A 27,542-nucleotide genomic window follows, 5' to 3' on the forward strand; every position below is an offset into this window, starting at 1 on the left:
ATGGTCGAAAAATGATCTGTGAGTCTTTCATGATCTCGATCAGCTTCTAATCATGCAGGTTTAACAAGCACATTAAAGCCACAGATCTGGTGGATTTTCTCTTCATTTAAACAAACGCTGTCACAATCCAGCAGTCTCTCTACTAGCACAAGGCGTCTTCAATTACTGTAATGAAAAGTTGAAGAAATGTTTGACAGAGTAATATTTCACCGTGATTGATTTGGGGTTCAGTTCACTCCGAATGTGTCTGCAGTACAAAACAAGTTATTTGACATTATGTGTCACATACTGTATAAGGGAGACCACTTTAAAAATATTCACACGGCCTCATCGTTTCAGTGTCAGGAACAGAATAAGCACCACTGAAATATTAAACAGCTGGCTGCTTTATGAATTTTATATAATCACAACAATTTGCCTTTTGCAACATGTGTTGCAATGTTAATGGATGTGTTTTAATGATAACCGAGAGACCTGCTCGTGCTCAAGAGAAATTGAGAAGAAGTTTAATGTCTTTAAAAAGCTGTTCAAACAGAACATTTTGGTATTTTATCATGACATTTTGTTTTCTTGCTCATGATAAACTCGCTGTGAAGTGTTAGACAGCTTGTTTGACCCTTGGGCAGGTGTGCATTGATGGAGATATCAGCTTTGTTAAATCATTTAAATATAACCATTTCAACGTTAGGTGCTATGAAGCTTTGGGTTGAATGTAGCTGTCTGTGCCATTTAAAAATTGAGATGCCTCAAATATACTGTATACATTTCTAAAATATAAAAACCTTTACACAGAAACCATTTCACTTTTACGAGGTGATATGATGGTTATTATTGGTCTTTTGTCGGGCTGGTTCCTTTGTGTGCATTTCTGGCATGTCTTGCTTTTGGTGGTGGGGTTAGCAGATCGATAAGAAACAGAGCTGTGGGTAATTAATCGTCTGCTGCATTACAGAGATGCCAGCCGCAGGAATCTTAAGCTAATGGTGGTAGCAAATGCTGGGCGTCCTGTGTGTGGAAAGAGGAAATAGCAATCAAAACAAAATAATGAGCCATAAAAGATGATGTGTAACTCAATACGTTCTTAGGTCCTGTACTTACCTTACATACTCGCTTAGATACGGCATGAAAATAACCGCAAGTCTTTCAAGTAGACCGCATGGCGCGCCTCCGATACCTTCAAGTGTCACATGTCATTGCCTTGAAAATCACTTAGTGCTCTTTAATGTGTGCTGATGAAGAGGTGGACTCTATATACTCACACAATTATCACAGCATTTGTAGGAAGCTAATGAAAGGAAAATCAGTTTCTAAACTAGGTGAAATGGAGTGTAATGTGATGAGAATCCAGCGACGTGTTTGATCAGAAAGAAAAGGAATCAGCGAGAGATTTCTACAATATGTTAATTGTTATTTCTAGACAGCATTGAGATTGAAGGGAAGGCAAAGACTTTTTCTCAGATTTGTCTCATGACGAAAACCTGACAATTCTCACCCGTGTCTCCTGAGAAGAGATTATGTTTGACAGATTTAAAAAAAAATTAAGCTTGCCATCGTTTCACATTAAACTCTATCAGAAGCAAATGATCTGAGCTATAATGTTTGTAATGGAATTGCTGACAAGATTTCTGAGTCATTTAGAGATTGACAATAAAATATTTCAGATTTCGGCAAAATTACAAACATCTCTGTAACCCTGGTTCCCATAAAGGAATATTCCATTTTCTTAAAAGAAAAATCCTGATAATTTACTCACCACCATGTCATCCAAAATGTTGATGTCTTTCTTTGTTCAGTCGAGAAGAAAGTATGTTTTTTTGAGGAAAACATTGCAGGATTTTTCTCATTTTAATGGACTTTAATAGAGCCCAACATTTAATACTTAACTCAACACTTAACAGTTTCAAAGGACTACAAACGATCCCAAACGAGGCACAAGGGTCTTATCTAGCGAAACGATTGTCATTTTTGACAAGAAAAATGAAAAATATCCACTTTTAAACCACAACTTCTCGTCTAGGTCCGGTCCAGCGCGACCTAGCGTAAATGCGTGGTGACGTAGGGAGGTCACATGTTACATATATAAAACACACATTTGCGGACCATTGTAAACAATAAACTGACACAAAGACATTAATAAGTATCAGTTGACATACAACAACGTCGGAACGGTCCTCTTTCTCCACACTTGTAAACACTGGGGCGGAGTTTCGCGTTCGTCCTCTGTGACCTCTTGACGTATTGCGTGGGGTCACGCTGACGCATCACGACCGGATCGGATCTAGACCTTAGCCTGGGTCTCCATATGCTACCTTGCGCGCAAATTTATTCACGCTGCAAGTCTAGCATGGAAACCATGGACCTATTTTGCCCCTGAAATGGGAACTAATCACAGAACGGGGAGGGGGCAGCAAGACGATGACGATGTCTATGCAACACACCGAAGCAGTTTTGTTTATTCAACCCGGCAGCCGACGCGAAGTTACTTTTCGATGCAGCCTTATGCTGAGTTCAGAATGCACGATTGTAGCCCTAATTTTGACGCACCCACAGGTTTTGAGAAATCGCCGACAAATCACAGGCAAATAGATGGTTGTGCACGCGAGTGACACAGTGTGAATTATAAAAGACGTGTTCTGAGAGAATCGCAGACGAGTCGCCGACACCCATGAGATATTTGGCATGCTAAATATCTGGACCAGTCGGCGATTCAAAATCGCGCCGTGTGAAATGTGTTTTGACTGACAATAACATTGGCGATGACCTACAGCCAATGAGAGAGCAACATACAAGGCAGATGGAAGTTCGGAGAGGAGTCTCTCAAAACATTTCCTCCTTCATAATCTTTATTTCTTCTTCTTTCTGCTGCAAATGAGTGCACATGCAATTTGTATGGTAAGCTTCTTGCGAGCTACCATTTTTTATAATAATTCCAGTCTCACGTGAGAACTTCGGTCTTGCAAGCGTGACATCGCGTTGTTTCCTTCGCGTCACTACGGTTGTGAGACGTAGTTTGCAGATCGGGACAAAGTTATTGCCAATTCTTCTTACGGTAAAGTCATGCAATATGAAAACCCTTGTCGTCAATCCATTATGCCGTCTGAAACAGCAGCAACTTAATGCTTCCCCAGATAATCACGCAGTGTGAAACCACAGCTGACCCGACTAGTTTGAAAATCACGCACCCGGCATTAGACAGTGTTCTTCTAAGTAGTTTTGAACGCAAGTTTATTTTTAAAAAAAGTGCAACTTTTGGTGTTAAACAAGAAGGATGTTTGGATATGTTTGGCAAGACATGATAGCCACAGAGTTTTATAGGACCAACCTGCTAGGTATCGTCGTCGACAAAGTCCATTTAACTTATAAATGGTAAGTGCTATTTATTAAAGGTATAGTGGAAGATTTTCCCGAATTATTTAAAAGAACCGCCCCTCCACATTTTTAAAAAAATGCACACGCCCAACACTCTACCTCCTCTCGAGAGGGAACGCCTGTTAAACGCGTGCACGAGACAGAGAGAGCGCATGCAGGAGCTCAGTTCTTCTCTTCGCTCTGTTTACAAGTTGCTTACCGTGTCTGTGCGGTTCGTGACTCGTGCCAGGGCTAGCATCGCTAATCATAGCTTACATCAACTTTTACTAGCAGTGATTTTAAATGGATTTCTCCAAATAGCATGACAAAATGTACCTTTCCAGTAGAAACTTCGCATGGGAAGCCCAACCTGTCCTATTAGCTCACGCCAGCGTGTCTCCCATAAACACTCTGATCTTGTTTCTTTCTTCATAGTCCTTTCTCTTCTTGTCATACAATTCGTAGACACTTTTTCTCTTGCGACCCTCAGACCTTTTGAAAAAAACAAAGTGAGAACGCGAGCTTCAATGAATGGTTCAAACCGTAGCACAACACACATACACGTGAAAGTGCGCATGTGCAGAAAGCGAACCTAGAGGCGAGCACGTACGACGGTTATACGTCAACATATAATCAGAATGATTGACATCTGGGATGACCAATGATATAGATGATCCACCCGGAAAAAGAAAATCTTCCGCTATACCTTTAATATCATCATGTGGTTCCCACACCACGTCTTATTCTCTATGAGACTGGTCTGGTGATAGCCAGGCTATTAGTGCCTTGCTTCGGTGCTCTAAGCTGAAAAGCCTATCTCAGATGCCCCTTTTATAAATCCTGGTCCATACGTCATCATTGTATTTATGCCTCAGACACAGTAACGCTAAGGGGTTTCCCAAAATGTTGCTACAGGTATGGCGAACATTTGTTCTCTGTTGAAACTTACATGACTTTATTAACAGTTTTTGTCCACTTTTTCCATGTCTAAATTAAAAATTCGGTGTAAATAGCGTTTCTTAAATAGCGCTATTTAAACAAGCTTCGTCCACCAATGTCTGGTTGGAGAAAAAGATGCGCTAAAACAATGCTTCAGCGACGCAGGAAGTAGAGCGTATGGGTCGTGGAACTGGCTTTTGATACAGTGTCGTTGGTTCAAATCTGCCTTTTATCACATATGACATCGAAAAGGCATTTATTTTCAATAAATGTAAAGAAAAGTGGAAATAAGCGTTTGTTTTTTAAGAATCAAAGTAATTTATATACATATATACATATATATACATATATACATATATATACATATATACATATATACATATATACATATATATATATATATATATATATATATATATATATATATATATATATATATATATATATATATATATATTAAGCAATTGCTTAATTACATATTGCTGAAATTCTTATATTGCCACTTAGTGTAAATAAAAAAAAATTCTATATTTTTACTAAGTGTAAATCTATCACTAATATGCCATTTTCACAAATTCCTTGATTGTCTACGTTTTTCAGGCTCGTGACCATGGCATTCTTGTTTATTGTCTCCCAAAGACTGTAAGAGAACGTCTGACAATCTGATACTTAAATAAAACAACTCCATTAGGTCTCTTGAGCAGAAACCTCTCGAGCTGTTTTCTTGTACCAGATTGAAAGCAGAAGCAAACGCAGATATCGATGCTGATTTGGCCATCATCCAGATGGTACATTTTACTTCGACTTAATGGCCTGTGAAATCAAAGCATGTTGACCAAAACCGTCTGTTTTTGTCTGACCTCTTGTGCTTAAAGCTAAGAGGCAATGGATGACCTTTTGCGTTGTTTGTTTTTAGAGATTTTGTAAGCAAAAGAGACAGCCAGGAAAATTCAGTCTTGAGGGAATAAATATTTCTGGTAAATAATATTTTCACCCATTACTTCAGCTTCATAAAGTAATTGTCTTAAGGGTGTTCACAACTGTCTGGCTTATGTAGGGAAGAAACCAAAACAAAGTTGAAAATTTTACCAACCAAAGCAAACACATCCTTCACAACATCATAGTTCTTATTCTTCTTTAAATATTATTTGTTTAACTTGTTTTGTTCAATAATGGTACGGTTTTCACTCAGGGTTTGGATTCACCCTTGAACAAGTGCATGTCATTTTTACGTAAATACTTCCGAAGAGATTTGCGAAGACGTCCAATCCGTCGCTTCGGAACAGAAAAGCCGAGGTTTTATTCATGATGCCGGAAGAGCACAGAGAGTTTAAAGCTTTTAATGCTTGAAAAGGCTCCCAGTGAAAAGCCATCTCACTGAATTCTGCTCTTCTGGACAGAACGTTCAGCTACAGACACCCTGAAGCTATATCATTCAACTGAACGCAGTGTGAGGACATTCAATCAAATGACTCCTCTGTTTGATCCTGATCGGCTGAATTGCTGTTTCCTGCAGGCTGATTGTATTTGTATCTGGGATGGGTCGCTTTTATTGGGTTACTGCTTGGAATCCACTATGGCAAAAATTGTATACTTGTACTGTGTAGTATGCATACTTCATAAAGCCACGAAGCATAGCCAGAGTAGGGTTTTATTCCTTAAAAGTTTCTATTTTAATAAATGTGGTCTTACGAATGATTCATTAAAGCAATATTTCTCTGATACTCCTTTAATAGGGAAATGAGACTGTTGCTTCTGCAGTACATAATATGGTAAGAGAGCTATAACATTAATATAGCATTGCACAGATGATTTGGTCTTAAATGAATCTAATGGCAATTTTGACCCTGCTTGCGAAAACACAGCCTGGTCTCACTGTTGTATTAATATGTACTTTTCAAAAACACAAAACTTTGTAGGTTTGGACAGATGCTGAAGTGGACAAATTTGCAACATTTAATTGTAGTATTGTTATGTTTTTACAGCTACAATACTTAAAATATTTACAAATCTTTCATATCACAAAGCTGTATCATTTCCCATTAACCATTTTATCGATAAATGTTACCATTTATGACTGTTGCGATAGTGATAGGCAGTGAGCGATATGCGCACTTGCGTTTTTTTGCCGCCTGCCACACCACGTGTTTTTGAAGGAGCGCTGAGAGAGGAAAAGTGCCCAATGTCATTCGCGTCTTTCCATAGTCCAATCAAATGAGGGGAGAGGCGGGCCTTTTGTTGTGGTGACGGAAGTTTACAGGTTTTTGGAACAACCGGACTGCAGTCACTATTTCTTGTGTGTTTGTGAACCTCTCAAGCGTCCTCTTTTTAAAGTTTCTGTTATTATGACAGTTAACAGCAAAAGAGCGTTCGCGCTTCAATGTTTGATTGACAGGACAGCTGCATCGGTGGTTGCCTAGCAATATAAAAAGCCCAACATGATCTTACAGAAAGTCGTGTTATGGTCACGCAAAATTGTATTGATTTATTTGTGTCCACGAAATTCTTTTTTTTCCTGCCTTGAGCACAAATGTCTTTTCTGTGTTACTCGCACAAATATCTATAAATAGTTTTTCCTGTCCGTTGCACGACTTTCTTTTTTGTGTCATTTTATGTATTGTTTTTAAAAAAAATTCCACCTATTTTTAAATCATTGTCGCTTGGAGTAGGGTGGATAGATTTGGGGTTTAGGTTAGGATGTACTTTTATTATTGGTTTCTACATGTTTTTCTTCCGCTTTTAAAACTGTTCTCACCTGAAGTTGGGGTTTGGGTTAGGATGTCTAAAAATGTAACAGAAAGTGATTCTAACTCCAAGCGACAATGGTAAGAAAATAGGAAAGACAATGAGAAAACAATACATCAAAATGAAACAAAAAAGAAAGTCATGCCACGGACATGAAAAACTGTTTATAGAAATTTGTGCGAGTGACACGAAAAAGACATTCATGCTCAAGGCACCAAACAAACCTGCATTTCGTGCCATGGACACAATAAATTTAAAATTTTGGGTGACTATAAGACGTTTTTCTGTGAGATCAGTCTGAAAAAGCCACATCGCTCTTTTTTAAAGTGACCAAAAAAGGCAGTGCGGCGCACCTTGCTTTTCCACCTTGCTTTTGATTGGCCCCTAATCCTACCTCAAACCTTTTTTATACAGACATTTTAAAAATACAAAATGTATTTTATGTATATTCTCGGTGCAGTAACACCCTCCCTCTCCCATTATGAGAGGGAGAAGGGGAGCGGACTTTTCAGGCGAGTCGAAGTACTCCCAAAAGTGCTATTACGCCATAAAATATAGTTCCTCATTAAATCCGCTTAGAAAGCGCTACGTTTATTTTGTACCACCAAACTTGCTCGTATAACTACTCGTCTTAAATAGGAAAAACGTTGATGTATTTGGTCACTTCTAACTTTATCTCTAAATGGTACCAAATGCTATCGAAGCGTTGCAGCGCGCTCCAGCGCTTACGTGCACGCACAATTCTTAGTTAAGGTAATAACATATTTTAATATTGAAAATGAGTAGACTATTCCTTTAAGTTCTTGCGTTTAATGAAGACCGCAGATTGGCTAATATGAGCGTCAGTCATTCCTTGTTGCCGTGCTACATACGTGAAGCGCGGAAATATGAAAAGACGAACCGCGAGCATGACAAAAAAAAAGAAAAAAAAAACGCGAGCATGACGAGAACGAGCCGATTACAGCCAATGTTACTACTGTAATTAATGACGACGATCCGGATTCAAATGCGACTCCAACACCGGAAGATAAGACTTGACGTTAAACCTTTAAAGATTTCGAGTGTCTCCGCTATGAAAATGGCTCGATGTACTTACTGTGTTTACTGTAAATCCTGTAAAACGGCGTTGGTGGTACATCAATTTAAACACGGCATATATTGCCGGAGGCCAATGGGCGTTAAATGTTTTTATGAAAACGTAAGTAAATGTACGTGTGTTACAACCACACAATACACACATATATGTGATCACGGTGGAAAACCAGTCCAAAAATCCAATTCTGAGTTAACAAACATCAAAGTTTGATTTCACCCATTAATTTCATTTTAATTTCTCCCTCAATATTAAATATATCAAGGTAATTTTTCACAATAAAATGACTTTTTTTTCTTTACAGTCAGGGTCACAAATGTAATATTTTTCTATTTAAATCTCACTAAACAAGTGTGATAGTTTTCTGCTTGTGTATTTAAGTACACAATCCTGGATCTTATTAACTAACCAAAATCCTTTTTAACCAGCTTCCTTACTGGATTATAAACTTGGACGATTACCATCTACACAAAGCAGAAACTAAACATTGTTTTGAGTTTTTGACACACACACATGTGAAATTACAAGGGTTGCATTTATGCGACTAGAGAGAATTTGACTTCAGCAACATGAATCATTTGCCTTTCGTTTAATCTCATTGTTCAGGAGAGACATTAGAAAGACATGCGATTCACAATTTCTCTTTCATTTGGAGATTAACAACGGATAAGAGAGAAAACGCACACTGCAATGCAAACAAACAGCACTGGTTTGCTCTGTGCACCATACACCCTTACAAACAAAGCACAATGTTACGCCCCAGTATGTATGCAGAGAGAAATAGAGAACATATGCATCAACAATAAAATAAAAAACAAAACATAAGAAGAAGTAACATAACACACGCCATTTGTCTTTGTGAACTGCTTTTATTGTCCTCTCTGTGTACAGCGATCATGAATGCAGATCACAGTGCAAGATGGCAGCCGATCACATGATCTCGCATGCATGAAAGCTGCTTGGATGATACTGGTTTTTATTGGAATGAGTGGCCCTTATGTGCCGTCCTGCTCATAACTCAAAGCACTGAAGCAACTGTAACTAAGGGAAAACGCTGATATGCACCTTATAGCCATAAATCCAGTTAAGCTGCACGGGCAGACTTTTATTGTCGATAGTCCTCCAGGGCCCAATCGCCACCTGACGAGTGGCTTCCAGTCGGCCTTATTGAAACAACGAAACCTCCATGTTGAACAATATAAAGGTTTTTATTTAACCACAGTGTCTATGATATAAAACTAAAATGGAGTCACTTAGCACTTATGACATCACAGCATTATGTACTCACAAACATAGCACAGTTAATCCCGAAAAAAGATGAATTTGTGGATGTTTGAATTATGTGCAAACTTTACTACCAAAAACGAATGTCCTCAGGACGCAGAGAGGACAAACAGTTTCATAAACGAATGTAGTTCATACCAATTTATCCTTTTTATCTCTGAAGCAAGCTTATGAATATTCATATAGCGAATCTCCAAAGACCGAATGCAGTTTTGGGAACACATTGAATTGTGAATAGCTCATCACGCTGTCTGTAATATATTCATGTCTTCAAAGCGACTGGATTGCTTTATATCACGTTTAAAACCCCTCTACTCACAGCTATCTAATTACTGTAATGGTTCGAATGTACCTCCTTCATTTCCAAAATACAACGAGTGTCACATCCCAGCGGAAATATATAGAGATGTAGCTATTATCATCATGTAAAATACTGATGGCACAGACATGGTCTGGGATCATAAATCGTTTTCTTGAAAAACATTCCAACAGAGACAAAATGTATTCATGCACATCAATACAAAGCATTATCAATCAGATGAGTGCATTAAAGTGCACATATACGCAAAAAAGCCCATGCTAATGGATAAACTCTATTGATTATCTTTACTACCATGACTTTAGAGGTAAGACATAAGTTTCTCTCAGTGACGGTATGCTAATCTCTGATTGGCTCAGATTATCTTTTACAGTAGCATCCGCGGCTAGTTGTCTTTGAAATCTGTCACTATGTGGATGACATACTGTACAGTGGTGTCTGGATTCAGTCTGGCTTTAATGCACGCCTGTCAGTCTACTGAAGGTTTGCTGCAGGGACTGACTGACGATCATTCCTGCAGGTGTCACAAACAGAAATGAAGCCGCGTGTGGAATGAAGTTAGATGCCTGAAAATGTCAAAATAAATACACAAATCAAACACAAAAGGGCATATAAGAATGACAGAAATGAGAGAGAAATACATGATCGAGGGAATGTTGTGAAAACACATCTGGAGTACATTTGTCACAAAACTAAACCAAAAGAAATTATATTTTGCTTAAAGTAAATAAAGCCTCTGTACAAGAGAGGCCGGGAGTATAGTCTGTTTTTTACATGTACTTGAATGAACATGCACGGTCGAACACACAGCCTCTATTATTCGATTATTTGCATCGATTATTTGCATCGATTATTTGACTTGTACGTGTATGCAGATGTTGCACGCATGTGCATTGCAACAAAAAGAAATGCATCTCCGGGTCTACATACTATATTGTCCTGTTCGACCGTACTTTACGCAGGGTTTTTCGCGTAAAGTACACACACGCACCTTCTGATGATGTAAATTGCATCACGCGTACTGTCCAAAGAGTCTTTCGGGTTTTTTTTTTTTCGGAGAAAGACGAGTCTTTCCGGGGTTTTTTTGTCAGAGAAAGACAAACACTTGAAGGAATACGGTGGGCGGAGCTAAAGAGTTATGAGTAAGTGCAGCCTTTGGATACTAATCTAACAGCTGTTATATCGATGGAAATCAAACTTATATATGATCTTTTTTTTAAAGGTGACATAGAATGGTTGAACGGAGTATTTACCCTTGTTCTGTGATGTGACATGTAGACAAAAAAAAATTTGTTTGGGTCTGTAATGCCTTAGAAGCTTCCTAAAAGCCTCTCTCAGATAGCTCTATTAGGGTGGGGGATTTTAAACAAGTGGTTTTGCACCTATTTGGCTCCCCCTACTGGGTTAACTTGCAATCTCATTACTGATTGGCTGACTTTGCTGCCACTCAAAAAATGTAGCCAATTATTTTAAAGTGGAGGGGCAGTGCCTGTGATGTCATAAGCATCAGTTTTTCAGATTGGGCTGTTTTCTGGCTGACATTTCTAAAAGAGGAATTTCTATGAGACTGAGATGTTTAGCATGTTTAGAACTTTTTGTATGTTTGTGAATGCGGGTAGACTACCATTATTCAACAAAGACAAGGTAAAAATGGTTTTTCATTCTCTGTCCCCTTTAAATAACTATGGCTAACAGTCAGATACAGGCTAAGGGGGCGTGAACACCAAAGCTTTTATGCCCGCGGCCGGCGTATGTTTTCAATTGTTTCCAATGGAAGCTCGCCGTTTTTCAAATAAGCTAGCAGCTAGTCGTTTTCTTCCGCGCTGAAAACCGACGTTCGTTTTTCAACTTTGGGTGAAAAGCTCCGCTCGTCAATGTCCGTTCTCACACGGCTGTCCAATCACAGTGGACGAGGGGCGGGACAAGTATCACAACAACCCACCGGCTCACAGCTCAAGTATCGCAGCTACCAAACCACACGGCTGAAGAAAGCTGGTGCTCAGCTGAAAAAACAGCTGGGATTCGGCGTCCTCCAGGTGTTTTCGGACGCGTTTAAAAGTTTTGGTGTGCACAACCCTTTACACATATGATCCAGAATTGGATATTGAGTCAGTAATTGATCAACAGGAACAACAGCAGAAGCCAGCAACAATTACAGCAGGACGTCTCTATCTGGTAAATAATCCTTGGGCGGCAGTGGCTTAGTGGTTCATGTAGGTTGTCTACAAACCAGAAGGTTGGTGGTTCATTCCCTGGCTCCACCTGACCAAATGTCGAGCTGTCCTTGAGCAAGACACCTAACCCCAGCTGCTCCCGGTCAGCTGGATGGCGCCTTGCATTGCTGTCACCGCTGTCGGTGTATGAATGAGTGAATGGGTAAATGTGAGGCAACTTGTAAAGTGCTTTGGATGGCCATAGGTCTGTTAAAAAGTGCTATATAAATGCAGTCCATTTACCATTTGTTTTTTATCCACTATTTTAATAAAAAATGCAATTTAGATCCTAATGTGTTGTTTCGCCATTTGCCCGTTTAAAAGTTATAAATGTTGAAAATGTAGTACAATGCCAATTGATGCATAAAATGTATGCTCTTTTTCGTGTTTTTTACATTACATGCACGTATGCGCAGATTGCAAACAAAACACATGAGATTTTGATTTACTTACACCTGTGGTTACGACTCCTACACGGGGTCTTTTAAGTCAGGACCGCTCCATCAGTTGTAAACAAGTGGCAAATCCTGCTTCAAACCTTTTTTGACACTTTGCTTGTTTAGCATGAGGGTTACTACTCTTAAACTGTGTTAATAAGTCAGAATGCATGAAATAGCATTACCCCCCCCCCCCAATGTCGCAATAAAAACCTTCCTACAAAGATATGTTTTCTCAATTGTTTAGGTTGTGTGAGATTTACCGAATCCCATCACTGGATTGAGTCAAGTGTTTTTTTAAAACCTTTAAACGAGTGTTCACAATGCAAAGTTTGGGACTGACATCCATAATTACTGTAAATAGTTATATTTTATTTGCTTTAATAATATTGTACTCATTCTCATGGATCACAAGATGTTACAGGCCATAACAATATAGTATGTTTTGTAAAAAGTGTCTTATATCCCTACTGAAAAATCCAGTTAAGACCAGAATTAGCTGGTGAGCTGGTTTAAGCTGGTCTCCCAGCTTGGTTTTAGCTGGTATTGCTGGTGTAGCAAGCTGGTCTAGCTGTGTTTTGGTCACTTTTTAAGCTGGTCTAGCTGGATTTAGCTGGTCAAGCTGGAAGACCAGTTGACCCACCAGCTTGACCAGCTTTGCCAGGCTGGTAGACCAGCTACATCCACCTTAAACCAGCTAAAACAAGCACCAGCTTATGCTGGTCTTTGCTGGATTTTTCAGTAGGGATAGCTGAAAACATGGCTTCCTGTTGCCTAAATTAGTCAGTGTCCATTTTGTTACTGTAAAACTCTTTTACCAAAGTAAAGTAACAGTGTTGACAGTCATGTAACAGAACTGGCAGTCACACACGAAGAAACACACACTCTCTTCCTACATATAAATTAAAATAATAAATATATAATTGAAAATGTATCAAATCTTAAAATTTAAAAGGATATAAGCAATCCTTTAAGATCACATATACATGGCTGATTCATGCATCTTTGTGAATTTAACACCCGTCAGCTCCCGTCTAAAAAGGAAAAAAATCTATCATTGCACATCTTGAGGACGCTATTCAAAATGAGATGAGCAAGGTGAGTGGCTTTCTGACAGATGCGCTAGTGCATTAATAACCCATACTGCTTTTAGACAGCACACGACACGATTTCTTCTGTCAGATGAGTGGATCTTAGGTTAAAGAGCTTGTGGTTTAAAGGGAGGCAGAGGTGCACGGGTAGTAATGAAGTTTTCATTGCCGTGCTTTGATAAGCAGGCAGATCGGATCTCTTTTCCTGCATGCCATTCCCTCCCGGAACACAGTGTCTTCCTGAGCCTCGGCTGATCGTTTCAAAAGACTGTAAATTACCACTGGCGGATGTCCAAATATATCCCACAATGCTCCTTATAGTTACTCATCCTGCATTAGTAGATTCAGATGATTTTAATAGGGGTCCTGCAACAGGGAGTCAAGAATTGCCTTTAAGTAAAATGTTAATTCATCATACAGCATCCTCAGTATCTGTTCACATTTACTAGTAATCCATCCTGCATATCTTTGCATGAGGCTATACGGTCATGTTTCTTGTATTTTTGTTCAATATTAATATCTTCACATAGAACCACTGAGCGGTGGTATTACCAGCTCATCCAATATGGATGGGTTTATTTTGAGGCAACGCACGTTAAAGTGTTTCGATCAAACAGACGGGCAGTTAACTAAAGATGCTCGAAGCATCGGATGATGAAGTACCTCAAGGGTTTTAAAACGGCACTGAGGCTCAAGCTGTAAATCCTCAGCAGTGGTCAAGTGTGTCATATACTGAAGCATACGGAGTGATGAAGAGTCTGCGTGATGTTCAGAGATTCTGCAGAGTTCACACAATAGATTCATTCATCACTGGATTAGATTAGCCAGAAATAATGTGATTTGCCCATGCTGGTCCTAACCTAAAAGGACATCTGCAAAAGAGCATCATTTCTCACATTCCTGAATATTGAAATGTCGTCTTTTGTGATCCAATAAAGAAAGTCATTTATATTTAAAACATTTGAATAAATTATGAAAGATGTTTTAACTCTAATGCATTTAGGGGTGTGGTCCTGGTCAAGACAATCTCTTGAACTCCAAACTGAATGTCAGAATGAGAAAGAAAGGGGATTTTTAAGCAATTTTGAGTGTGGCATGGTTGTTGGTGCCAGACGGGCCGGTCTGAGTATTTCACAATCTGCTCAGTTACTGGGATTTTCAAGCACAACCATTTCTAGGGTTTACAAAGAATGGTGTGAAAAGGGAAAAACATCCAGTATGCGGCAGTCCTGTGGGTGAAAACGCCTTGTTGATGCTAGAGATCAGAGGAGAATGAGCCGACTGATTCAAGCTGATAGAAGAGCAAATTGACTGAAATAACCACTCGTTACAACCGAGGTATGCAGCAAAGCATTTGTGAAGCCACAACACGCACAACCTTGAGACGGATGGGCTCCAACAGCAGAAGACCCCACCGGGTACCACTCATCCCCACTACAAATAGGAAAAGAGGCTACAATTTGCACATGCTCACCAAAATTGGACAGTTGAAAACTGGAAAAATGTTGATGAGTCTCAATTTCTGTTGATACATTCAGATGGTAGAGTCAGAATTTGGCATTTAAACGGAATGAGAACATGGATCCATCATGCCTTGTTACCACTGTGCAGGCTGCTGGTGGTGTTGTAATGGTGTGGGGGATGTTTTCTTAGCACACTTTAGGCCCCTTAGTGCCAATTGGGAATCATTTAAATGCCACGGCCTACCTGAGCATTGTTTCTGACCATCTCCATCCCTTTATGACCACCATGTACTCATCCTCTGATGGCTACTTCCAGCAAGATAATGCATCATGTCACAAAGCTCAAATAATTTCAAATTGGTTTATTGAACATGACAATGAGTTCACTGTACTAAAATGGCCCCCACAGTCATCAGATCTCAACCCAATAGAGCATCTTTGGAATGTGGTGGAACGGGAGCTTCGTGCCCTGGATGTGCATCCCACAAATCTCCATCAACTGCAAGATGCTATCCTATCAATATGGGTCAACATTTCTAAAGAATGCTTTCAGCACCTTGTTGAATCAATGCCACGTAGAATAAAGGCAGTTTTGAAGGTGAAAGGGGGTCAAACACAGTATTAGTATGGTTTTCCTAATAATCCTTTAGGTGAGTGTACAGTATGGTGCAAATACACTACCTGGATTAACATTTTTACACTTGCTAAGTGTCCCATGTTGTAAATAATTCTACATGCACGCTTGGGCTCTTCACGCCCACTTGAACACTTAGGCCAAATACACGAAATACGTCATGTAAGTAGTCAAGTGGTCAAGTGCAAAGACCGCAAGTGGGGGTATTTGGACGCAGGCACAAACAGGACCATGACAAGTATCATCAAACCTTTTTACGGAAATGAATCAAATTCAATTTCTCCAATGTTCATCAGGCATCAGTGTTTGGTCATGTGGTGTGTGCTGATCATATCATTGCTGCTTTAGGAGAATCTGTCTAGCAGGCTGTCTGTGAACAGATTGTTTGAAGGAGGCTGATAATTTCTTAAGCTGTGTGCTTTGGATTCATTAGCTTAAATCTGAGTCTCGACGGACACCCAAGTTTCCGTAATCAAGCAAACAGTGAGAAATGATAGTAAAGTGTCAAAGAGTTCTCTCATTAAAAATATTATTATGAGTTGTGAGGTCTAACATAAAAAATCGGAAGAATGCCAAAATATGAGCATTAGGTAATATCCTCCTGAAAACCAGGAAAAAAATGATGGAATTTTTTTTTCTTTTAAAAATTAAGTGTTGGGCAAAGAATTCATTTTATGACAGGTCCACTCTAGAGGACTTTAATGTTTTGCCATTTGAATAAACTTTCACATTTATTTAATTCATTTTTAAATTTAATTTATTTATTTTTAAGATGATATTTGATGTAGCATTCTGACTTGTTGGAGACACATAGGAACATGTTGCTCTTATTCCATCTCACAAATGTTCTGCTTTGGTCTACAAACATTTTGAAATGTTCAGCATTATTTTAGGCAGTGACGGCTCATGACTGCTCTTTTGAGGGGCGCAAATTCAAAATATGTGTTCGGAGTGTCATGTGTGTTGCTCGTGTTTTCAAAATATGTGTTTGTTGCGTCATGGTAACCATGTGCATCACGTGTTTTGTCAAAGTGCCTGCTGCACACGTGTCAAAACCGTTTGTGATAAAAGAGACGCTCACGTTAAAAAAAAAAGCAAGACACTCCCTTAACAGTAAACTCTGATTACGCATGAGATTATGCAAGTATCTGGCAAACGCGAGCGTCTATTTTATCATAAACACTTTAGACACATCTGCAGCAGGCACTTATTTTGACAAAACACGTGATGCACACAGGATCACTCGACGCGCCAAACACATATTTTGAAATTACAAACCACACACATGACGGGCTACATACACGTTGTGACAAACTTCACATCGTTCGCCCTCGGAAAAAGAAGTCACCGGCCCCCACTGATTTTGGGCAAAATGAATTGCACCATATTTCCTAATCCTCTCATCTGGGTGTGGCTTCTTTTAATTATTTCCAAGAAGTTTGTATTTGTTAACATAGTTAATGCACAATGAACTAACATTAATAAATGCTGATAAACTATATTGCTCATTGTTGGTTCATATTAGTTAATGCATTTAATAATGTTAACAAATAAATCTTTATTGTAAAGTGTTACAAATTATTTTATTCATAAACTGAGCATCTGTCATAGAACTGCCTATTGTAAAAAGTTAAACAAACATAAGAACAAAGTCCTGGGGCCTCATTTATAAAATGAAATCTATAAATCGCAAATAAGGTTGAAATTGTGCGCAATGTGCACCGTTGCAGATTTCCACCTTTGAATGATGTCTAATTAATGTCATTGACATATAAAAGAGCACCTGTCAATGTTTAAATCCTTTTCGAGCAGCAAAAATGGCTTATTTTCCATAAACCTGCAGCAAAAGTGCATACGTCTGCTCAGACCCTGACATGCCTCTAAGAACTTTTCCACGTCAAATCTACAAAGGGCATCAAATAAAAGTTGTGGGGCCTCATTTATTAAGTGTGCATATGCACAGATTTGATAAAAATCCACGGCAAAGTGCATATTTATAAAAACTGTCTTTGACGTGGAAAAGTGCTTAGCGCCACGTCAGGATCTGAGCAGGCGTATGCGCTTTTGCTGCAGGTTTTTGGAAATATAAGCCATTGCTGCTCGAAAAGTGTTTAAACATAGACAAGTGCTCCTTTTGTCTATGACATTAATTAGGCATTGTTTAAAGGTGGAGATCTGAAACTACTTAGCTTCAAGTTCAAGATCATTTGTGATTTATACATTTCACATCTGAAAGAAAGGGGTACGCATGTTTTCTGGGCATACGTTCGTTTTATGAATCACACTTAAGCATTTTTGATAAATTATCGTAAGATCAAATATAGGCAACATTTTATAAACAAGGCCCGTGTTTCGAAAGGGTCAGAATTATTGTACATTTCTGAACTACTGGCTAAATTTTAACTCTATACCCTCAAGTTGAAAAAACTATTGATGATCAAGAAAACATAGAATCTGGAAAAAGTATTACTTACATCCCTAATAAAATGTGAAAATTGCAATTGTCGTTATTTTGAAAATAAAGTTTGCATGCTCTGTACAAATATGTCCACACAAATATGGTATTTATAGAAAGCCCAGGATGTCTTGACAGGACAGTGGGATTCAAATAGGTTGGGATAGGTTGAATAAAATGTGCTTGACTTAGAGGTCTGAAACTCATTTCCACTACAGAGGACAAAAATGAATTGCTGGGTTTTAGGAGGATATATCAGACCCGGTGATGGTAAAGTGCATTGCATTTGTGTTGTGGTTGCTTAGTGGTAGCTCATTGCATTAGCAGCAAAAAAGTTCAGATTGATTTCCAGTGAACACACATACTGATAATCCACTATATTGGAATAAATGTAAATGTTAATGCAATGTATCATGGTGTTAGTGTTCTTTGTAGTGAACATTTCCATACTACACACAAAAACATGTAAGCAATATGTTGGTACACTTCACAATGCAGAATATCATTACAAATGTGAGGAGCCTCGGATGAGACCCTCTTGTATTTAATAATAGAGGAAGTGCTGTCTGATGAGGAAGACACAGAAGGATTTCTTTTCTTTTGTGTGAATGGCAGAACAAAAGCATTACCTGACACTCACAAACAAACACAACAAAACAAAGCAGTGAGCCGAGGGACCGTCAACGTGAACGATATTCAAATTCTGAATATATAAAGGAGGAACTCAGGTCACCCTGTGCGAAACCTGATCGACACCTAATGGAGACCTGATATCCAACCAGGCAAATGAAGAACAAACAATGATTCAAAGAAACCAACTGCACCGGTTTGAGTGCTGGTAAAGCACAAAAAAAAATTAAAATGACCATATATATATATATATTTGAACGCCTGTCTATCAGTTAGAATTATGAACCGGAAAGACCTGTTAAGCCCGATTTATAGTCGTGCATAAGTTCTATCCGTAGCCTGTGCGTAGCTCTGCGTAGCCTGACGTGCATTTCGCAAAAATTTTAACAGTGCGTCAGATCTACGCGGACCGCAAGCGCTGTGATTGATCCACCAGAACCCCTCCCTTCAGGTAAAAAAACCTGCGTCATAGGTATTTCCGTTTGTGACGGTGAAAACAAAGATCAGCCAAGTTGAGGAGTGATTTAACTCAAACTGCAACAAAAGTCACTGTTTATTTACTTCCATCATTGCTGGTCTTCTCAAATTATACACAACAAGTTGCTGTTTCTTTCTTCGTTTGTGGGTTAACTTGCTAAGCTTCTTCTTCTTTGACGTTCGCGCTGCTACTGTGGTTACACGCGCACGAAGACGCAAAAGTATAAATAAAAACCGACGCGGAACCTACGCCGTCGCAGCTACGCCGCAGGACCTACGCACAACTATAACGAGCTCTTTAGTCTGCCTTTAAAATGTCCACCTCCACTCCATTTATTATTCTAAATTAGATGCACCTGTATGAGGTCGTTAGCTCATAAAGACACCTGTCCACCCCATACAATCAGTAAGAATCCAACTACTAACATGGCCAAGACCAAAGAGCTGTCCAAAGACACTGGTGGAGGTGTACAAAATTGTACACCTCCACCAGGCTGGAAAGGGCTACGGGGAAATTGCCAAGCAGCTTGGTGAGAAAAGGTCCACTGTTTGAGCAATCATTAGAAAATGGAAGAAGCTAAACCTGCTTGTCCATCTCCCTCGGACTGGGGCTCCATGCAAGATCTTACCTCGTGGGGCCTCAATGATCCTAAGAAAGGTAAGAAATCAGCCCAGAACTACACGGTAGGGGCTGGTCAATGACCTGAAAAGAACTGGGACCACCGTTTCCAAGGTTACTGTTGGTAATACACTAAGAAGTCATGGTTTGAAATCATGCATGGCACGGAAGGTTCCCCTGCTTAAACCAGCACATGTCCAGCCCGTCTTAAGTTTGCCAATGACCATTTGGATGCTCCAGAGGAGTCATGGGAAAAAGTCATGTGGTCAGATGAGACCAAAATGAAACTTTTTGGTCATAATTGCACTAAACGTGTTTGGAGGAAGAAGAATAATGAGTACCATCCCAAGAGCACCATCCCTTCTGTGAAGCATGGAGGTGTATTTCTGCACATGGGACAGGGCGACTGCACTGTATTAAGGAGAGGGTCATGTATTCTGAGATGTTGGGGATCAACCTCCTTCCCTCAGTTAGAGCATTGAAGATGGGTCGAGGCTGGGTCTTCCAACATGACAATGACCCGAAGCACACAGCCAGGATAACCAAGGAGTGGCTCTGTAAGAAGCATATCAAGGTCCTGGCGTGGCCTAGCCAGTCTCCAGACCTAAACCCAATAGAAAATCTTTGTAGGAAGCTCAAACTCTGTGTTTCTCAGCGACAGGCCAGAAACCTGACTGATCTAGAGAAGATCTGTGTGGAGGAGTGAGTCAAAATCTTGCAGTGTGTGCAAACCTGGTGAAAAACTACAGAAAAAAGTTTGACCTCTGTAATTGCAAACAAAGGCTACTGTACCAAATATTTACATTGACTTTCTCAGGTGTTCAAATACTTATTTGCAGCTATACAAAATAAATAGTTAAAAAAATCCTACATTGGGATTTCTGGATTTTTTGTAAATTATGTCTCTCACAGTGCATATACACCTACGATGACAATTTCAGACCCCTCAATGATTTCTAAATGGGAGAACTTGCAAAATAGCATTGGTTTCAAATGCTTATTTTCCTCACTATATATATATATATATATATATATATATATATATATATATATATATATATATATATATATATATATATATATATATATATATAACATCCTGGCAACCGGTTGGAAAACCTTTGTATGGCAATGCCAGTATAGCTTGGTTGAGTCTGACTGTAGCTCAAAAAAGCATCAGCACTGGTTCCTTTACGAGAGAGAGTGTGTGTGTGTGTGCGTGCGTGCGTGTGCGTGCGTGTGTGCTGACATAATAACCTCAAACAGATGTTTGATATCACCCGTTCATTAACAGCATGTTGACGCCTCTGGTCTGGCCTCACATGATAAGCGTTCCTCTGGGTTCCTCTGATTCGGTTATGTAATTGTGCTGTGTGTGATGTTATTAAAGACAATCCTGTCAGATCTGCTCATCATCACTGCATTCTTACAATGTTAGATTTGGGTTGCTGTCAAATAACCTCTGTGTGAACCCTTTCGTTAGATTAAGGATTTACAGTTCAAATGTATGTAAGCAAAAGTGTGAAGATTATCTACACACATTTTTGGCACATTTGTAGCTAAATGGAGTATGATATCTTAATGTCCTGATGTTTTCTCTATCCGTGCATTCAGAAGATTGCAAGGTCAAGCAGTAACGGTCTGTAATGATCCATATCTTCTGCTTAAAAACAAGGTGTTATATCTAATATTTACTCAAAAGTCTGCACTTTCAGTGACCTGTCTAATATTTTATGAAGCCTCTCCATCAATATCAGTTCATAAATACTTCATATATGTGTGCACTGTGTACTTTTATGACATTTTTACTACTGATCAGCCAATCCACCCATTTGGCCATCATATTACAATGGACATTTGAATAAAAGAAAAGAGAAATACTCTATAAAGGTTTCATTTCAATTACAATGATCCTTTATAAGGCAGCTGTTTTATATAGTCGGGCAGCTCTCTGGATCTTTCCAGCATGGTGCTGTGAAACGGGTTGAAGGGAGTTTAAATAAACAGTCTGATCCTCCTCCAGCGTTACTCCAGCACCTTAAAAACCTCTTCCACGTGACCCCGGGTTTCTTCACCAACAGCAGGACAATAAGTCCAGGAAGACAAACACACAAAGACACACACACCCAAACACTTGAGGATCTCTTGACAACAAAGCAATCTAAGTAATGGCAAGCAGGCCACAGAAATGTTGGCCTGAGTGACAAAACAGACATCCTGACTACATCTCATGAAAAAATTAGATTGTAATGCATCTATTCTGAGCAATACATGAAGATCATTACATTCAGACTGTTACTCCATACTGAAAAATCCAGCTAAAACCAGCATAAGCTGGTAGCTGGTTTTAGCTGGTTTAAGGTGGTTTATGCTGGTCCTCCCAGCCTGACAAAGCTGGTCATGCTGGTGGGCCAGCTGGTATTCCAGCATGACCAGCTAAGTCCAGCTAGACCAGCTTAAAATGTGACCAAAACACACCTAGACCAGCTTGCTACACCAGCAAAACCAGCTTCCTACACCAGCAAAACCAGCTAAAACCAAGCTGGGGACCAGCTAAAACCAGCTCACCAGCTTATGCTGGTCTTAGCTGGATTTTTCAGTAGGGCTGCTTTACCTTCTTGTCTTGTTGAGAACACACTCTATAAAAGGTTATGCACCTGAACCAAAGTCTTTATTTATCGGTCTGGCTAGTGGCTGCTAACTGATCTCTGGAAAAAAACCTTGTCGAAAATAAAATGTTTCGTTTTTTTGTCCAGGCAAGATTTAAAGGACCTGTGGCTAACATTGTATAGATTCATTTTACACGGTAATATTAGCTCAGTGTAATAGTTCAAACCCATTAAATATGATATATAAATGAAGGCAATTTACTTGTCATTTATTTTCCTTATTATATGAAATAAACTACGGTAGTTAAAAGAATTAAAATGACACTGTGGATTCACTGTGGAAGTCTACCGAAAGGTGCATTTAGCCCACAAAAGCTGTTTGTTTATGTTGCTGCTAATTTTATTTAAAGGAAAACACCACCGTTTTTCAATATTTTAATATGTTCTTACCTCAACTTAGACGAATTAATACATCCCCATCTTTTATCAATGCGTGCCCTATCTTTGTACAGAGCGTCGTGAATGTGTTAGCATTTAGCCTAGCCCCATTCATTCCCTAGGATCCAAACAGGGATTACTTTAGAAGCCACCAAACACTTCCATGTTTTCCCTATTTAAAGCAACACTAAAGAACTCTGGCTCTTTGCTCCCCCTACAGGTTAGAAGCGTAATTGTCCATTACCCACTGTCATAAATACTGAGGCATAGCTGGCTCTGATTGGATTGTAGGTCTGCCGTAAAGCAAGTTTTTGTAGTATTCACTCTGACTACAGGACCACTACCCGATGGTTGGAAACTTCTTTAGTGCGGTTTTGGCCGATAGAGGGCTGCAAAGTGAATGTGAAAGTGCTGTTCACCCTGTTTAGAGTGGATGAACGACTGAAACTGTTTTGGAAGCGTTATTTTAACGTAAAAAAAACTCTTTGGTGTTGCTTTAAAGACTGTTACATGAGTATTTACACAAGTAAGTATGGTGACACAAAATAAAACGTGGCGATTTTTCGAGCGCAGTAATATTGACGATGAGTGAGAGGGTGAGTAGTCAGGAGTGATGATGTTACTGCGCGCCGATGTCGAACTGCTGCAAACTGGTGCTCTTCCACCATAAAGTGTAGTTCTTGTTTTTATCCGCTTAAAGAATCGCCACGTTTTATTTTGTGCCACCATACTTACTCGTGTAACTACTCATGTAACAGTCGTTAAATAGGGAAAACATGGAAGTGTTTGGTGGCTTCTAAATTCATCCCTGTTTGGATCCTAATGAATGAATGGGGCTAGGCTAAATGCTAACACATTCACGACGCGCTGTACAAGGATGAAGTGTACGCATTGAAAAAAGATAGGTATGAATAAATCCATCTAAGTTGAGGTAAGAACATAGTAAAATATTGAAAAACGGTGGTGTTTTCCTATAACAATGTAAAAATCCAAAGTCCCCCTGTAGTCGATCATTTTATCACTTAAAACTCTTCTTTGAGTATCATAATAGTACATGTAAACGTTTTTCCTGTAATATTAATTTCTTCATGCTTTAAAACAGCTTAATGTAACTCTGCACCCTTGCCACATTTTGTATATCGTCACCTTCCTAAACGAATTGCCTAAAGTCATTTTTTCTCATCTCCTCATGACGTATGGTAAAATCGCCCACATCCTCATTTGAACATATCATGCTATTCTACCCCTGTAGTATAATGGCCTAAGTCAAGAGCATGACTTAGGGCTCAGTCACACCAAAAGCGTTTATGGCAGTTGCAGGCGCCTTTTTTGAATGATATTCTATGGGCAAGGCGCGTTTCCGCGCTGTTTATGCGCGCCGAGCGCCTTGCGTTTTTTTTGCCGCCTGCCGCGCACGCGTTTTTGGCGGCGCATTCAGACGGGGTGTAAGCGTTAACGCTTAACGGCAGGCTTCTCTGAAGCGTGGCCAACAGCCAATCACAGTCGCCGCAAGACATGCTCCGGTCTTCCATAAACGTAATTGGCTGGCCCTGCCTAGGTTATTTGCATAAGGCGATCTGATTGGCTGACGCACGCGTTGCCGCTTGGAAAGTTGATAAATGTTCAACTTCTGCAGCGAGCAACGGCACTGACGCAGCGCCGACGGATCCACAATTCAGTTCGGCAACGCATGACATCACCCATTAAAAGTGAATGGGAAGCGTTAACGCTTACGCCTCGTGTGAATACGCCGTGAGAGCGGAGAGGCGCCTGACGTCATTCGCGTCTTCCATTGTCCAATCGAATGAGGGGAGAGGCGGGCCTTACGTTGTGTTGAGGGAAGTTTACAGTTGCTTTGAAGAACCGGACTCCACTCGCTCACTCTCTCCTGCGTGTTTGTGCACCTCTCACCCTCAAACAAGGTCAGAGCAAGCGTCCTCTTTTTAAAGTTTCTGCTAATATGACAGTTAACAGCAAAAGAGCGCTCACGCTTCAATATTTGATTGACAAGACAGCTGACTCGGTGGTTGCTTAGCAATATGAAAAGCCGCGCTGCACTGCTCTTTTTTAAAAAAGGCAGTGCGTCGCGCCTTGCGTTTGCAAGCGTTTAAAGCGCTTTTGGTGTGACTGCGCCCTTAGGCTGTTTTATTTAAGTCATTCAGACTTATGCAATTTTACAAGCTTTTCTAAATGATAGCTGCATCAAGAAGAACGCAAATCTACTCAACCTCCGAAGTTAGTTCCATTTATTTGTGTTTTCTGAGAAACCTGAAAAAATGACTTAGGCAATTAGTTTAGGAAGGTGACGATATGCTGATCTAGTCCCCGCCTCTACTCAATTGCATCATATTGTACCATAGACATATATGTACATAGATGCTACATTTGACGGTTTCGACGGTTTCACACAATGCATACGTGAACTGCACATTTGCAGGACTGATTTTTCTTTAGCGTTGATGTTAACAGCGCCAGTGTACTGTACTGTAGCTCTGTGTTATCAAACTATTGTACAATACGTAGATGTGTGTGGTCAGCTTAATGTAAATCCACTGCAGCATAGCTATCATCACCAGTGCTAAAACTAACACTTATTTGTTTGTTTTACAATATTAATGATCAGAAATAAGGGCTTAGGGCAAGATTCTTGCATAATGTTTGAAAGGAAAGTTTAAAAATGTCCAGATCCTAATGTTTAATAAGACTTTGAGACACTGGGCATGTATATTTTTACATGAATAAATCATTTATCTGTTCAAAAACTTTGCTGATGCAACATCCAATACTGTATCTGATCTGATCTGTCTGAATATCCCAGAACCACAACATGAAGTAAAGAGGAGACTGAATGTTTTTGATTAAATGAGCATTTGTTGAACCTGCCACATCATTTTAGCATATATAAACAAATACTCATTAAAAAAAAAACGAATCAGACTTCAGAAAGTAAACATTACTGGGTATTCCGATGCTGTTTGTTTTTCTGGGCGGTGGAGTCCTTGATAAAGTTTGTAAACCGCTCGGTAACCTCTTCATGCAAATTGTATGTAACTTGTCTAACAGCCTTGAATATTTTATTATAATAATTTCAGAGACACACAGGAGAGACTAATCACACAAAGCACACAGTTTGACATGTGGCAAGAAAAACATTTGCACATACAAAAATCTTACCTGATCATAACAAAATCTATAATGATTGTGAATCTGTATTGATATTTCCTACAGACAGCTAGAAGTAGAAGTTTACTTATATATGTAAACATTTATACTCGTCTTTATTAAACTTCAGCATCTATTGTCTTTGTTTTGTGTTCATTTGATTGTTGTCATTTGGCAGAGGCTTTGTTTACTCATTTGTTTTGTTAAACTCCTTCGCCGTTAACTGACAAAACCCATTAAAGTAAATGACTGTGGTATTTAACTACAAAGCTGTTGTTTCTCTGACAGACAGACAGACAGACGGTGACCTGACTTGATCTGATTATATCTAACCAGGTACCTGGAATAACCTTGCTCCTCTCCTAAAAACAACTAAACCATCTTGAACAGCATGTCAAATCTATGCCCTTGGAAATGATTCGATTTCCACATACCACATCCTTAAATTTACCAGCCTGATCTCACTGGGATTCATGGGTATTAAACAAGTCGGCTTATTCTTATAAATTCATACAAAGTCCATCATAAAAAAATGTAAGATTATCATTAGAAAACTCAATATTGAAACCCCGCACATAACCCCAACATCACAGTGGAAAAAAAAAGGGGGATGAATTCCGGTGAGATCAGATTGGTAGATTTAAAGAGCACCTATTTCATTGCTAAAAAAACAATGTTATTTTGTATATTTGGTATAATACAATGTGTTTGCGTTGTTTATGGTTAAAAACAAATTTTGTAGCTTCAAATTTCATTCTTTTCATGAAAACGGATTTTAAAAGCTTTGTGATCATGTGGGATTGGCCTGAATACATCTGACATCAGCAGAAAATGTGACGCTCCTTACCATGTTTGAAAGATTTGCTCACAATGCAAGTCTAACAGGACACATCAACGGTTTTCCTATTTAAGACAAGTAGTTATACGAGCAAGTTTGGTGGTACAAAATAAAACGTAGCGCTTTTCTAAGCGGATTTAAAAGAGGAACTATATAGCACTTTTGGGAGTACTTGGACTCGGCGCAGTAACACCCTCCCTCTCCCATTATGAGAGTGAGAAGGGGAGCGGACTTTTCAGGCGAGTCGAAGTACTCCCAAAAGTGCTATTACGCCATAAAATATAGTTCCTCTTTTAAATCCGCTTAGAAAAGCGCTACGTTTTATTTTGTACCACCAAACTTGCTCGTATAACTACTCGTCTTAAATAGGAAAAACGTTGATGTGTTTGGTCACTTCTAACTTTATCTCTAAATGGTACCATTGAATGAATGGGGCTAAGCTAAATGCTATCAAAGCGTCGCAGCGCGCTCCAGCGCTTACGTGCACGCACACAGATGATAGAGGGATGTATCAACAATTCTTAGTTAAGGTAATAACATATTTTAATATTGAAAATGAGTAGACTATTCCTTTAACATGTACTAATACACACTTACACACCAAAGGAAATGTAAAATCATGAATTGGACAATAGGTGCTCTTTAAATAAACCCTTTGGTTTTGTTTTTTTCGTGAGTCGTCATCGGTCCATGTTGCTCTAAATAAAATAAACGATGATTAATGCACTAAACTATAATATAGGATTGG

At 39.3% G+C, this 27,542-nt stretch overlaps 1 long non-coding RNA gene across 1 annotated transcript; it reads right to left on the reverse strand.

Moving 5' to 3' along the window:
* Positions 1-805: 805 nt before the first annotated feature.
* On the reverse strand, positions 806-1,259 carry LOC129432049 (uncharacterized). Its single transcript, XR_008639982.2, has 2 exons — positions 1,099-1,259; positions 806-1,005 (listed from the first exon to the last, which is right to left on the reverse strand). It is a non-coding gene; the product is annotated as an uncharacterized lncRNA (long non-coding RNA).
* Positions 1,260-27,542: the final 26,283 nt, after the last annotated feature.

Source organism: Misgurnus anguillicaudatus, chromosome 1, assembly GCF_027580225.2.
Source record: "Misgurnus anguillicaudatus chromosome 1, ASM2758022v2, whole genome shotgun sequence".
Classification (NCBI taxonomy): Eukaryota; Metazoa; Chordata; class Actinopteri; order Cypriniformes; family Cobitidae; genus Misgurnus; species Misgurnus anguillicaudatus.